Consider the following 15,062-nt stretch of genomic DNA (forward strand, 5'->3'; position numbering starts at 1 on the left):
ATGGTAGGTACTCAAATGGGATGCATATTTTATCTCTACTCAAGATTGTTTTTAGGCTAGTTTCTTTGAATTATGTAGTTTGGAGAAAGTACATTAACATTTGAATTTCAATTGATTTTTCCTGTAACAACAAAAAATTGTCTACCAGTCTTCGAATTAGTTTTCCTCTGGAGTAAATCTTCTTACCTTTTAAAGAGCCCAGGAAAAATCATAGGCTCTTGAAAATTTATTCAGTAAAATGGAAAAGATTCGATGCACTGATTATATCTGCTAGCACATATCATAATATCATTATGCTATCCATTCTGCTTTGTGGGCTTAAAGTTTATTTTTAAAATGTTTTAATCTGTATTTAGGGTAATAATGCATATGATGGATGAGGCAATGGACTTGTTTATTCCTTGATCAAACCATAAATATTAAACTAAGAATAGGCAAAGGACTTTCATTCTTTGGTTTTGGAGGTAATGTTATTCTAACTTAAATGTCATCTGTCTTTAAAATGACAACAATTTCATTTATTCTTATACTAGAGGCCTGGTGCATGAAATTCGTGCAAGGGTTGGCCCTTGCAGCCCTGGCTTCAACCGGAGGTCGTCCAGTCTAATTAGCATATTATGCTTTTATTATTATAGATGGAAGTTTTTGGTGAAGCAAAAAATTTTACATTTGTAACATCAAAGTACAGTAACATAGAATGGCTACCATAGAAATTATCTTGTAAGGTGTATTACAGATCATAAGGCAAATACAGTTATGGGATGCAATATAATTCATAATGATCATAGGTAAGCCTCTAATCGCAAATGCATGAAGTCAAATTATATATCAAACGAATGCACAGTATTTAAATATGTAATGCCTCATTGGTATCTAAGACAAATATGTAAATTCTGATTTCTGAGACTACAGAATTAGCCTAGAAATATCTGTACATATGTAAATATCTGCACACATATTGACATTCATGCACATTCCTCTGTGTGTTCCTGTGCATGTTTGTGTCCTTCAGTTCTTTATTATTGAGAATTATCTTGTTTGCAAGTTTAACTTAACAAAAACAGACACTGAGATGATCATTTTTATAAGTATATCTTTGTTATTTATTTGCTTATAACTTAAAGAAAAGTATAGCAGAAACAGTTATACTCTCACTAGCAGTGCAAGAATTTGCCTGTCACCCAGGCCAGCCTGGCTCAGTGGTTGAGCATCAACCTATGAACCAAGAGATCATGATTCGATTCCTGGTCAGGGCACATGCCTGGGTTGCAGGCTCAATCCCCAGTGTGGGACATGCAGGAGGCAGCTGATGAATGATTCTCTCTCATCATTGATATTTCTATCTCTCTCTCTCCCTCTCTGAAATTGATAAAAGTATATTTTAAAAAAGAATTTGCCTGTCATCATGAGTACATTCTTTCCTAGCCCCCAATATTTGCTTATTTAAAATTTTTATAAAATTAATTCTTCTTTTTCTAGTTTGCATCTCTATTAAATTCAGGTTTCTTTTTATAGTTTTAATGTCATTTTTTCACCTTTTTACTTTTATGGAAATAGTCATCTTCATTTTGTTGATTTGTAGGCACTCTTTCTATAGGAAGAATAGTAACTATGCTGTGTATGCTCCATGTGTGTATTTTTGTCACTTTTTTACATTTAAAAAATAATTATATTTTATATATGGTACCAAGTCTTTTTTTTTTTTAATGGCTGCTGGCTTTGTGGGCTATAGACTTACATTTTTGTTCTAAATGGATCACCTTATTTCCAAAAGTCTAGATGTGATTATACATTGAATGTGTAAATTAGAAGCAGTACTAATTTTTAAAAATAGATGGAACTGTGTTTATATCTTGGGTGTTTTGGGTGTGGGTTTTTTTTTGGGGGGGGGGCGGTTTGAATCTTCCTAATAACTGGGTATACATTTTAAAGATTTCCCTACAACCCTCGTATAATTTATAACTATTGTAGAAGGCATAATTTAATTCAGGAGGTGGTTATAATGCTGTTTTAACTGTTCTACTCAGGCTTTAAAATAAGTATCAATATAATAAAGTTTTTGATATATTCTTTGACTATTCTGATATAAAGTTCATCTTGCAGGGCTGAATTTATTTGGAAAATAGAACTTAATATTTTAAGTGGAAGATGAAAAATAACATGAAAATAACCATTTATGTTAATGATTATGACCTATTGGAAATTGAAATATCCATCAATATGTTATTGGCGAACAGTTTTGAGTACATGCACCACATAGGTTCTGGGAAGGCTAACAAAGGCTTAAATGGGATTTTAGCATCACCACAAATGTATACAATCAGTTGCTCTAATGCCTTATGACTAAGATTTTTTCATAATGTAAACTTGGAATCAGTGAAGATATGAGGAGTTGATAGTCTCTATTCTCATAAAAGACAGAGCATAAAGCCGGCAGGGGGGTAGGGGGTGGGGGGGACAAGGAGGGGTCCTGGAGAGGATGCAGAGCCAGGCTCTCTGATATGGTTCTAGCTCCTGTTTCATTTGAATCACTACTGCCATAATGAGCTACAGAGCAGTAGTCTGTCCATTTTCATTTGTAAAAAGTCCACTTTATGACTGAAGAATTATAATCACCATTTCTGAAAATATATTCATTTTTCCCTATATCTACTCACCTCCATCATCATGCAAACATTCATATGCACAGCGAGATTTGCCACTGCCTTAGGTCTAGATTGATTCCTTGTCTGAATCAATGCATACATGCATGCGTTAAAAATGTATTTGGTCTTGAACCAATAAAGTGCCCAACCTTGGATAATTCCTGTGCACTGTTCATGCACACACACAGAAGAAGGTAGGTGGAAAGGTCACTTTTCAGTAGAAGCCATTAGGTCTGACATCCATGAGAAAATGAAAACATTTTTGAACTTTCCAGAAAGGGTTCTGGAATTTATTTTAAAGAGGTCTGCAGCAATTTATTCAATATACTGTTGAAAGTTTACCTTTGGCCCTAGCCGGTTTGGCTCAGTGAATAGAGCATCAGCCTGTGGACTGAAGGGTCCTGGGTTAGATGCTGGTGAGGGGCGATGCCCAGGTTGTGGGCTCCATCCCCAGTAGTGGGTATGCAGGAGGCAGCAGATCGGTGATTCTCTCTCATCTCAATGATTCTTTCTCATCAATGTTTTTTTTTTTATTTTCCCCTCTCCCTTCCTCTCTGAAATCAATAAAAATAAAAAAATTAAAGAAAAAAAGTTTATCTTTGTGTGTAGGTTTCCTCAATGATTTTCCTCATCAACTTTCTAGAAAAATGTTGGCTCTAATTGGCACAAACTGGTCAGTAGGAGACAAATAAGAGTTCCCCATATGCTTCATGCGTGAGGGGCCGAATCACATCACATGGTGGTTGAGTTTATACTTTCCCAAGTAAACACCTTTTCAAGGAAGTCCTTCGGGGAAGGTGTTCCTCCTGCAGGAACTTCTCCTTAAGAAAGCGGCTCCCATGGGTCCCCTCTCTGAATGCCTGTGTTCAGGAGGCCTCTCCCCATTGACCTGAGCATGTCCACCTTAGACAGGTATGTTCTTTAAGCCTGATGGTTGTGTCTTTAGAATAATACATGTTATCTACATTCATACACACAATTCACATATATTTTCTATTTTTAAGAAAATGTATCTTCAAAATTGATTCCCATAGTCTCTTAAATGCATATCATTATCTCAACCCATCATTAATGTACTGATTCTGAAAATGCAACTATAATAGACCAAGCTATTCAGAAAGTTTTAGGAACATTATCTTAAAAGGGAGTTAAGAAGACAGCATATGAAGATACACGGGAGAAGTTTAAACTGTTAAAAGCTATCATTTTGTAATGTAGTGGGATGGAAAAGTCCACGTTAGTAACTCACTTTATTTTGAAAATGCTTTTGAATAATAAAAAAGGTGGCTGAATATGTAGTGAATTATCCAATGACAGTTCCAGTCCCAGACACACAACTGAAACTCAGCATTAGCAGTAAAGCTGCGACCAACCGATGAGTGAGTGCCTCTGTGTGCTCTGCTAAGTACTCTTTGGACACAGAAAGGCCCATATGACACAGGTCCAAGCCTCATTAGGAAAAAAGACAGGAAGTTGACAATTAGTAAAAAAACCCCGCCCTAACCGGTTTGGCTCAATGGGTAGAGTGTCGGCCTGCAGACTCAAGGGTCCCAAGTTCGATTCCGGTCAAGGGCATGTACCTTGGTTGTGGGCACATCCCCAGTAGGGAGTGTGCAGGAGGCAGCTGATCGATGTTTCTCTCTCATCAATGTTTCTAACTCTCTATCCCTCTCCCTTCCTCTCTGTAAAAAAACCAATAAAATATATTTATTTAAAAAAAACAACCCAAAGAACAGTTGGGGGAAGAAGGAGTCCAGGGCCCTGGATAAAGAGTTCAACAAAGATGAGAGAATGGGAGTTGGGGTTGGTTGGAGGGGCAGGGGAGAACTTTGAGGGCAGGAGGAATAATTGGGCAAAGGTTTGGAGATAAGCAAGGGATGGGGGAGGGGAAGTGATTGATGTGACTGAAGATTGTGGGTAGGAAGAGTTTCTGATGGTGGCTGAAAAGTGGCATAGATCCTGAATGTGTCCCTAATGTGGTTAGATTTTTATCTCTTTTAAAAATATATCTTTATTGATTTCAGAGAGAAAGAAAGAGAGAGAGATAGAAACATCAATGCATGTCCCCTACTGGGAATTGAGCCTACAACTGGGCATGTGCCCTAACTGGGAATTGGACCTTGACCTCCTGGTTCATCGGTCCATACTCAACCATTGAGCCCCACTGCCTGGGCTAGATTTTTATCTTAAAGGCAATGGGAAGACACAGGAAAGTTTTTGAGTAGTGCCTTATTAGCAGTTTCATCTTGGCTAGTTATCTCTTTAATCCTCTTTTTCTTTTATAGAGAATGATAATTATTTCTTCATTGGATTTGATGTCTGCTTGGGTGCCAGAATTTGGAGAGAAGTATTTCAGAATAGCAGGCACAGCTTTGGGTGTCCCGGACATAAAGAACCATAAGATGCTCTTCTAGCTCACCAGAAGCCTAAAGCATAGTTGCAAAGATTAAGCAGAAACAAACAAAATGAAGTGCCACCTATTAAAACACCTCATGCTCTCTCTTTGTCCCAAGTTTTCCACAACTGATCCTCACATGATTCTCATGATCATGGAGACATCGTATAATGATGTCCTCATGCTGCACAGATTTTTCTTTGGCAGCAATCTAGGAACAGGCAAAAATGGCGGTTTGTGGCACATATAGGATATCCCTATTTGTGAAACATTTTGTATTTTTTACTTTGCTCTGTGCTTCTGCAGCCTGCTATTCATGATTTCTTCCCAACTAGATGATAAGAAACTTAAAAACAGATGCCATTCATGGCTTGTTTATCTTGACCACTCAAATCCCTGGTGTGTTCTCTGGCTCATCTGAGATGTAAACTTAAGAAATACCATTGTATGTACCTCATGCCTAAGTTATCTAGCTTTCTATCAAAATATTTTACAAGCTCTTCATTGAGACTCATGGTTTTTTCATAGACTGAGTGGTTTCTTCCCAAATTGACATGTTGAAGCCCTAATCACCAATTTGACTATCTTTGGAGGTAGGAGCTTTAAGGAGGTAATTAAGGCTAAATGTCATAAGAGTGGGGCACTGATCCAATAGAAATGGTTTCTTCCTAAGAAGAGGAAGAGGCATCATAGCACTCTATCGCTCAGAGCACACACACAGAAAACAGGACAGGTGAGGACACAGAGAGGACATGGTCTGCAAGCCCAGGAGAGAGCTGTCCCACCAGAAACCAACCCTGCCAGACCACGATCTTAGCATCCCTCCCTTCAGGACTTTAAACAGTAAGTTTATGTTGTCTGAGACACCCAGAACCAGGGAGTTTCTTATGGGGGTCCAAGCAGACTAATGTAACCACAGAAAGGATATGTGTTCTATGCATTATATTGTTAAAACGATTTTTGAGCCCTAGCTGGTTTGGCTCAGTGGATAGAGCATTGGCCTGCTGAGTGAACACGGGTCCCAGGTTTGATTCCAGTTAAGAGCATATGCCCGGATTGTGGGTTCGATCCCCAGTGAGGGGGGGGGTGCAGGAGGCAGCCAATCAATGATTCTCTCTCATCATTGATGTTTCTATGTCTCTCTCCCTCTACCTTCTTCTCTGAAATCAATAAAAATATATTTTTAAAAAAGATTCTTCATTGGTTTCATAGAGACATGAGCTACAATGGAGAAGCATATCAGTAATATTTATTACGTATCGTTAGTACTGACAATCTTAAATTCCTGGCAGTTGGAAAAATAATGTCCTTCTTAAAAAGCAATGAATCAAAAAATTATTGGTTTATAAATGAGGTTCTGTGTAGTTATAAGATTATAAATTTAATGTTCCCCTGTCTTAGCTTTTCTTCAATATCACCCTCTCTTTACTTGGTAATTTTTGAGTAACAGGTACTACTCACATTTTAGATCCTATCATCTTAAGTATGTCCCAATTTAATAGTAAATATGTCATTAGCTATTAGGAAATTAAGTTTCTTTCTTTTCTTAATCAATTCTTAGATAAATTTAATTTACTACAACAAGCTTGTTGAAGTAAATATTCATGGCCCATCAACTCTCAGATGTGTCTAGTAATGAAAGAAAACATGATAATTAAACATTGATGTGATTTTGTATTTTAATATATGTTTTAGTTTTAATAATTTTTACTGAAATATATGATATTAGTTGCTAACTTCTGAGCATGTGTAATTGGCCAAGTAGTGAACTGACCCATCCGTTTGGAGAGAAAGTGGTACATCCACTTCCCATCAAGGTGTTCAATGGCCTCCTTTATAAATGTGCTGGGAGATCACCTATGCTGGGTGTTAGGCTCATCCTTAGTCAGAAATGGAAAAGAGCTGTCATAAAACATATTCATTAAGGTCATATTTATCCCTCTATTCTAATGTGCAACTCTTCATTTGAATGGAGCTCTCCTGAATTTACAACATCACTGCTTCAGATTTAATAGCAGTCCTTAAATTTCATGTCTATCTGTAATTGGCCTTTATTATCAGTGACCCCCCTCACCCATCACATTTAATGATCATATTCATAAAAGTAGTGCCTTAGGTAAGTTTATATTGATTATCCTTCATGAGGTAATTGCCAAATGGATCTTACTGAAATTAGTTTAGAATTTTTTCATGACCTAAATGTAGGATACAAGTGCTTAACCTCAGGCAGAATTAAATTTTAAAAATTCAAAACTATGTGCTGCTGCTTCTTATCTCTGTGTTGCTTTCTTATTATAGTTAAACTAGGAGCCCAGTGCACGAATTTGTGCACCTTGAAAGGAACTGTGGGCTGCGAGGCTGCGGTGGGCACAGGGGCAGGTCTCGGCCCATCCTCTGTGCCCCCACCTGGCCCTTACAGCTGTGGCCCCCAGTCCCCTGTCTACTGGCAGCCCTCCTCCCGCTGCCGCTCCCATGTGCTGATGGCACCTGCCCCGCTAGCACTCACTGACAGCGCAGAGTGATTGGGGCTGGCACCAGCAGTGGGTATGAGCGGGGCCGATGCCATCAGTGGGTGCGAGCACTGGGTAGACCGCAGTGCGCGAGAGCAAAGAATTTTCAGTAACCACCAGAGGCTCACCCCAATGACAGCAACCAGCGCCCTGCCTTGGTCTGGTGCCCCCACTCACCTGCTCTACCATCCTGCCGTGGCCAATGCCCACCATGTTCTGTGCACACCCCCTGGTGGTCAGCACACGTCATAGCGACTGATTGGTTGTTCGGTTCTGCCTTTCGGTCTATTTGCATATTGGTCTTTTATGATATAGGATTCCTCATCTGGGATTATAGCTTTCATAAGAGTATGCCAAAGTTCCATCCAAAATAATGTTCAGAAGATTCTGTTGAATACATATGTTTTATATGCAGTTTAATATATTTGAAGGCCTACTATGTGGAGCTTTACTCCCCCTCTCCCCCTTCTCTTGGAGAAGACAATTTGAGCAGTGTTTTGCATTTATCCTTGAGATGGTTATGAATCTATTTTTTCTTTCTTGGATAGACAAGGAAGGAAGTAGAGGCCCCAGAGGGAAAGGCAAAGACTATGTACTAACTCAGAGCATTAAAAAGCAATCTAAGGCCATGATTTTAATTAGCCCTCACAATCTCAGCAAGGTGAATGGACCATCTGTGGTACAGAAGGAGAGAAACTGCTGAGAGTGGTGCAAAGGGCATTTCATGCCAAAGTTGTCCTCAGGTACAAGAACTATGCATTATCCCAGAAGGAGTTTGAATCTGTAATAGGACCAAAGTAAATTAGACAGAAGTGTTTTAATTAAAGTTGGCAGGAGTTAGTGTCAGTTGTACTTGCTAATTCTCAAGGACTAGAGAGCAAAGTATGATGTTTCCTTATTTACATTTTAAGCATTTTTCTGTTTTATTATTTCATATATGAAGGTATAATAATTTTGTTATTTTTACATAGCAAGGTATGGATTCATCTGCAGTATAGCATCATATATACGAGCAGGAAATAATCAGAGTATAACTGATACTCATATACTGGAAACTCATACATATAAGCAAGGCTCCTACCACCACTTGATGGTAGTGTCCCTAAGGGCAAAAACCACCAGCTTGAAAACATATCTTAAAATAGTGAACTCTGTTAAAGCATTTGAAGTTTCTATCTGTACATTTTTAAATCATTTATTCACTCATTCAACAAATATATACTGAAAATGCAGTAATTTTGTTGCCTGAATCTTTGGGGGAAAAACAACTTTATTGAGATATCATTTACTGTGATTTGCATACTGTAGTTTTGCATTTGATATATATGTTTTACTGTTTTTCAGTATAATCACAGATGTGGCAACTCTATTCAACACAGCCAATTTTAGGACAACTTCACACCTCAGAACGTAACCCTGTACCCTTTAGTTATCACCCTTATATCCTCCTGTTCTCCCTCCTCCCCTGCCTAACCCAACACCCCCAGAAAACATCAATCAACTTTCTTTCTGTGTAGATTTCCCTATTCTGGGCATTTCATGTGAATGAAATCATGGAATACGTTCCATTTTGTGACTTATCTCTCTTTAACTTAGCATACTTTTGTCAAGGTTCATCCTTGTAGTATTTCATTCCTTCTTATAGCCAAATAATATTCCATTGTATAAATATACCATGTCTTATGTATTCACTCATTAGTTTAACATTAGTATTATCTTCACCTTTTGCCTCTTGTGACTAATTCTTTATAATCATTTGTGTACAATTTTTTATGTGGACCTATATTTTCATTTCTCTTGGGTATATACTTAGAAGTGGAATTGATCAATCATGTGGTAACTATGTTTAAACATTTGAGGACCTACCAGTTTTCTATTCTGACAATACCATTTTCCATGGTATGAGTAGAGTATGAGTATTTATAGTTCTCCACATCATCACCAACACTTGTTATTAACTAACTTTATTTTATTGTATCCAGTCTAATGAATGAGAGGTGGCATCTCATGGTGGGTTTGATTGGGATGACTAATGATGTTGATTCTCTCTCATGAGTTTATTGGCTATTTGTATATTTTTGTTGAAGAAGGTTCTATTCAGATCCTTTGCCCATTTCTAATTGGGTTATTTGTCTTTTTACTATTGAGTTGTAATGACTTTTTATGGGCATATGTGTTTGGGGTGAGGTATACCACTTTCCTAGGAACAGTCTACGTGAAATGTCACATGGAGAAACTGCTGAAGGCAACATGAGGTCATTGGCTACCTGGGTGAGAATGTTTGAGTTCAAAAAGACTTTTTTCATGCTTTGTTTTCTTAAGCTGACACTGTGTCATGTATGTGCACTGCTCTTTAATCATTAGGTCTGACACTATGTGCACCCATGAGGTAACCCTTTCTCTGTCCCGTACTTCCATAATTTCTTGTTAATTCTACTATTAACACTTAACACATTGGTTAGGCAGTTCCCATAGAAATTCATATGGTCAGTTGTAATCACATATACATGAAATTGCTTTCTTAAGGGAAGGGGTTGTATCTGAGTTATTTTCACGTCTTTAGTAACCTGCACACTAATTGGCATGAATTAAACATTTAAGAAATATGTAAAAAATGCAGAATTTTCTCTCTCAGAATTAAGTTTTCATCCTGAATGTTGAATTTTAGTATGTGAAGAAATTTGTCATTTATTTCATCCTTCTTGTGACAAAAAAATCTTTTTGCACAATGCTCAGACTTAAGCCTCCTTTCTCATTTTATCAATATTCTGGTGGTTCAGAAAAGCTTTTTTTATGCATGAAGTTTTAACTGCACTACCATTAAGATGCGACATCATGTGCTAAATTTTAATAGAGATATTTTGCTAGATATTCCTTGTGAAACATATTTTGGGTACAAGTTCGGTATGAACAAAGTGGGCAAAATTAAAGGTAGAGCAACTACACAATCTCATAAAGATGAAGGATACACCTTTTTGTTTACCAACATTCCCAAAACTGTGTTTTTATTAGTAGGTGTTCCTAAAATAATAAAAAAACAAACAAGACAACACAAAAATTTGCTGTGGTTCCTTCAACTTGGGAAATGTTGGCTCAAACAGAGTTAAACAGGTACATACGACAGGACTTTCCAGAATCTCAAACAGGCTAATAATGTTAGGGGAATGCTGTGTGCAATTACAGAGGTGGAAGGGGTAAAACTTATTTCCCTTCTGACCCAGTGTCAGATCTATTTGGAGACTGAAAGAGTGCTTCAGGTGAAGAATCTCCTGGTACCATCAGTACAGTTCACCGATTTGGCTTATATGTATTTGCAATGTACTATATACATTTCTATGGAAACTGCCTACCCCATTAAATGGGATTTCTACCACAGTTAATGGGTGTAGTCGATATTTTATTCTTGCAGTTCAGACCCATTACACATTCTGCAAGAAGCAACATGATTCCATTTTAATCACAGCCCAGTGCTTCCCTCCTGCTAAGAAAAATAAATGTGATATTTGTGAGTTTGCATCCACGGCTTCTTTAGAGGACCAGCAAAGAAAATAATTAGCCCGTGATTAAATCATATAATTCAATTTTCCCTGCATATGTTCTTACTGACAAAGTAGTTCATGAATTCAACTGCCGAATGCTCAGTAATAACACTTTATCACCAATTTATCGTGCATGAAAACAAAAGAAAATTTAAATGAGCTGGGGGATTGTGGTGTGTGAGTGTGTGAGAGAGAGTGTGTGATTCTTAAAGGACGGTTAATCAGATCGAAGTGGTGGTTGTGCAAGTAACATTGTATTTCTCCATTGGCATGTTAATTTAGCTTGCAAAATACCTCTGAAATTAAGACTCACCAGGTCATTATGTAGATATATGCAGGAAGGCAGCGTGAAAAGAGGAACATTTCCCTTGTTTGACTTTTAAAACAATAATAAAATACTAATAAGTGAAATTCTGGCCTCTGAAGAAGATAGCCATGTTCTCCTCACCACCCTTCACTCTCTCCATGGAAAGAGAGAAGCAGGTTCGTTCTCAGTTTTCACTTTTCACAGCGAACTGCTTGGTGTTCTTCACTGAGGCTTGATTCTTTATGGACACTGCATGCTCATCAGCATCTCCCTAAAAGCAGGAGCACTTGTATGGTTATGACTCTCATCTTCTATCCTATCCTCACTTCCTCCTGCCACACCTTGCTTCTCTCTCTACTCCTTCAACTTACACCAATTTGCCCTTGCGGTTGTTACTGGCAAGTGGCCATGAACACATCTCAGATCTCTAAGCATGTCTGTGCAATGGACCAATGACAGCCAACCTGCAGACTTGTTATGAAGGTCAGACTCAGAAATAACGCATGTTCATTGCAGCTCCAGGACAGTGCCTGGAGTAGAGCAGATACCCAGCAAGTGGCTTTGTTATCACCGTTGTTGTTACCTGCACATGAACACGCATCCTCCTTAAGTACGCAAACTCAGAATAGCAAGTCTCATTCAGATCGCGTCCTCAGTGGGAGAGCTCTTGCCATCTCTTGACATTTCAAGAAAACTCAAGGAGAAAGACACTGTGATACAGACGTATATTACAGGTGACTCTGAGAATAGCAGAACTTAAGCAGGGGAGCAAAATTTATCATAACTTACAGGATCACTGAACCAAAGTTGTAGAAGTGGGGACTGGAGCAACCTTAAGGAGAGGAGATGAAGACATTGTGCTGGTTTGGGTGGGCCAAATAGTCTAGGGCAGTGGTCTGCAAACCGCGGCTTGTGAGCCACATGCGGCTCTTTGGCCGCTTGGGTGTGACTCTTCCACAAAATACCGGCTCTTCCACAAAATACCGACTCCTGTGCGTGGGCCACAAAGTTTCAATCACACTGTACGTGCACGCCCGCACCTGGTGTTTTGTGGAGGAGCCGCGCTCAGGGGCCTGGCAGCCTCATGTGGCTCGCGAGCCACGGTTTGCCAACCACAGGAGGGCTGTGGGTGTGTGCCAAGGTCTGGTACATAAGAGGCATTATAGATTAGCTATTATTATTTAAAAACTAATTTGAGTTGAATATATTACAGGTTTTCCTGAGGGAGTTTAGGAAGTGTGTTATCATTATTTATACTTTACCAAAGATTATGAAAAATGTTAACGATGTAAGTTATTAAGAAAATCACCCAGAAAATAAATACTCTCAATTAAGTTAGCTTCAGATAGAAAGGAATATTTGTCATTTATATGTATAATGCATATGAACAATGTCAAAATAAGTAAATAGAGCTTTGCTTAATAAAATGGCTTCAGTGTTGCAATATATTACACCCAGTCATCAGCTTTGTGCCTCCCTTTTCTTATATCTTACATTAGATCTATTACAGTTAAACCTCCAGAATTATTTTTTAAAATATATTTTTATTGATTTCTGAGAGGAAGGGAGAGTTAGAGAGAGATAGAAACATCAATGATGAGGGAGAATCAATGATGATGATCGGCTGCTTACTGCACAGCCCACACTGAAGATTGAGCCGAAACCAGGCATGTGCTCTGACTAGGAATCAAACCTTGACCTCCTGGTCCATAGGTCGAGGCTCAGTCATTGAGCCATGCCAGCTGGGCCCTACAGAATTGTTTTAAATCTACCCACTTCCCTCCATCCTGAATTACTTCACTCTGAATTCAAATAATTTCATCTGTTACCTGGAGCAGGCCTCTAACTAACCACCTAACTCTTTCTTCCAGTCTTAGCATATTATAACCCACTCTCACCCAGGATGATCTTGTTAACAGGTTAATCAGAATATAGGATATTCCTTCTTAGAAACTACAAACTATTTATTTTTTAGACTAAACTAAGAACTCTTTACTGCATCCTACCGCATAAACCACTGTAGGATTTAGCTTGCGTTCACCTTTCTAACTTCATCACCCTTCCTCTGTTCATCAGGCTCCACTGGTAATGGCCTCTTGCCTTTTTTTTGAACAAACCAAACAAGTTCCAATCTCAAAATATGTGTCTGTAGATCTTTTGCCTTAACTCATATTATCTGTGTACTCATTCAATGTTTTTGTCTCCACCAAAGCTGAGTTCTTATCTGTTTTGTTCAATACTACATCCCCAGAAGCTAATCAAACAATCAATAAATCTGTTCAAATAATGATAAATTGCCACCATCATCATCGGTATTGATGTTTACAGAACCCACATGTATTGAGCACCCATTTATGTTCCTGGCATCGTGCCAACTTACATGCTTCCTTATTTCCTAACCTAAAACATCTATAAGGGAGGTCTGCTTTCATCTCCATTTTAAAGGTAAGGAAATTGAGGCTTATCGGCATTATTACTGCCGTCATTTCCATTATCATCATCATCACCGTCATGATTTCAGGAAGCAGAACTAGAATTGGCTTGCCTTTCTCACACCATGGCCAGAGGAAGCAATTGGGCCCGTAGATGTAGAAAATCTCATCAAGATGACACAACATGAACTGGTCAGAAAGGTGGACCATGAAGCGATGGCTTTCAGCAAGTGGCACACAGATGGCAATCCTGGAGGTTGTGTAATTCTCAAAGTGCGGTCTCCGTGCCAGCAGCATTGGCATTGTGAGCCTGTTACAAATGCAGAATTATTGGCCTTGCCCTGACCTACTGGGTCAGAATCTATAGGGTTGGGGCCAGGAAACTATTCAAAGAAGCCTTCAAAGTAATTTTTAAGCAACTGCATTAGGAAAAGGAGGCTCAATCTGGCAGTTAGCCAAGGAAACAGGAAATTCACAAGAGTAGGCAAGACATTCATGTTCAAAAATCAAACCACACAAACAAAAGTCAGGTTAGCAGGCCATGCACAAAGATGTGGACTTGTTGTTAAAATGGGAATGTAGGGAGGGGATTGGTCATAAGGGAAAATAGTCAAGGTTAGATAACAGGGCAGGGCAGTGAGTCCGAGTAAGACTAGACAGCATTCAGGTGGACTTGATCTTCTCACCTGTAGCACTTGCTCAAGTTCTTGAAATCCCCGTCTGATACACAGGATTAGTATCCGTACGTGAGTTTGGACTAAGCCAAAAGTAGAGTAAAAAATACTTCACCATGACTCCAGTTTTATAGACTGAAAGAATGTGGGTGTGGGGAGGCAGGTGGGCCTTTATGGCTGCACTGAAACAGGTCTGTAAGTTTGCAGATGGCTCAGATGCTGTTCTGATGGGTGAGATGGATGGGTCCTGCAAGAACATTTTGCAGTGCTGTGTGAATAGGCAAAAAATAGTGAAAAAATTTCCGCTGTGGAAAGTATAAGGTAATGTACCTGGGGAAATATAATTCAAGCTATGCTGATAAAATGAATTATTCTCTCTGCTACTACTGTGTCTAGAAAAATGATATCGGAATCTATGTCAACTGTCCCTTGAAGAAAGTCCAGTGTAGAGTGGCAGTTCAGAAGGTCCACCAAATGCCAGAGATAGCCATGATAAAATTGAAAAAAAAAAACACCAGTATTATATGATTGTGTTAAATTTTTCAAGAGAACTAATAATA

The 15,062-nt window shown here is 38.6% G+C and overlaps 1 protein-coding gene across 2 annotated transcripts in view; it reads left to right on the plus strand.

Annotated features, from left to right (window-relative positions):
• Positions 1-15,062, plus strand: part of DCC (DCC netrin 1 receptor) — a 937,052-nt gene that overhangs the window by 474,428 nt on the left and 447,562 nt on the right. The window lies entirely within an intron of this gene.

Source organism: Myotis yumanensis, unplaced genomic scaffold, assembly GCF_028538775.1.
Source record: "Myotis yumanensis isolate MYYU_CA2020_CCGP unplaced genomic scaffold, mMyoYum1.0.hap1 SCAF_7, whole genome shotgun sequence".
Taxonomy (NCBI): Eukaryota; Metazoa; Chordata; class Mammalia; order Chiroptera; family Vespertilionidae; genus Myotis; species Myotis yumanensis.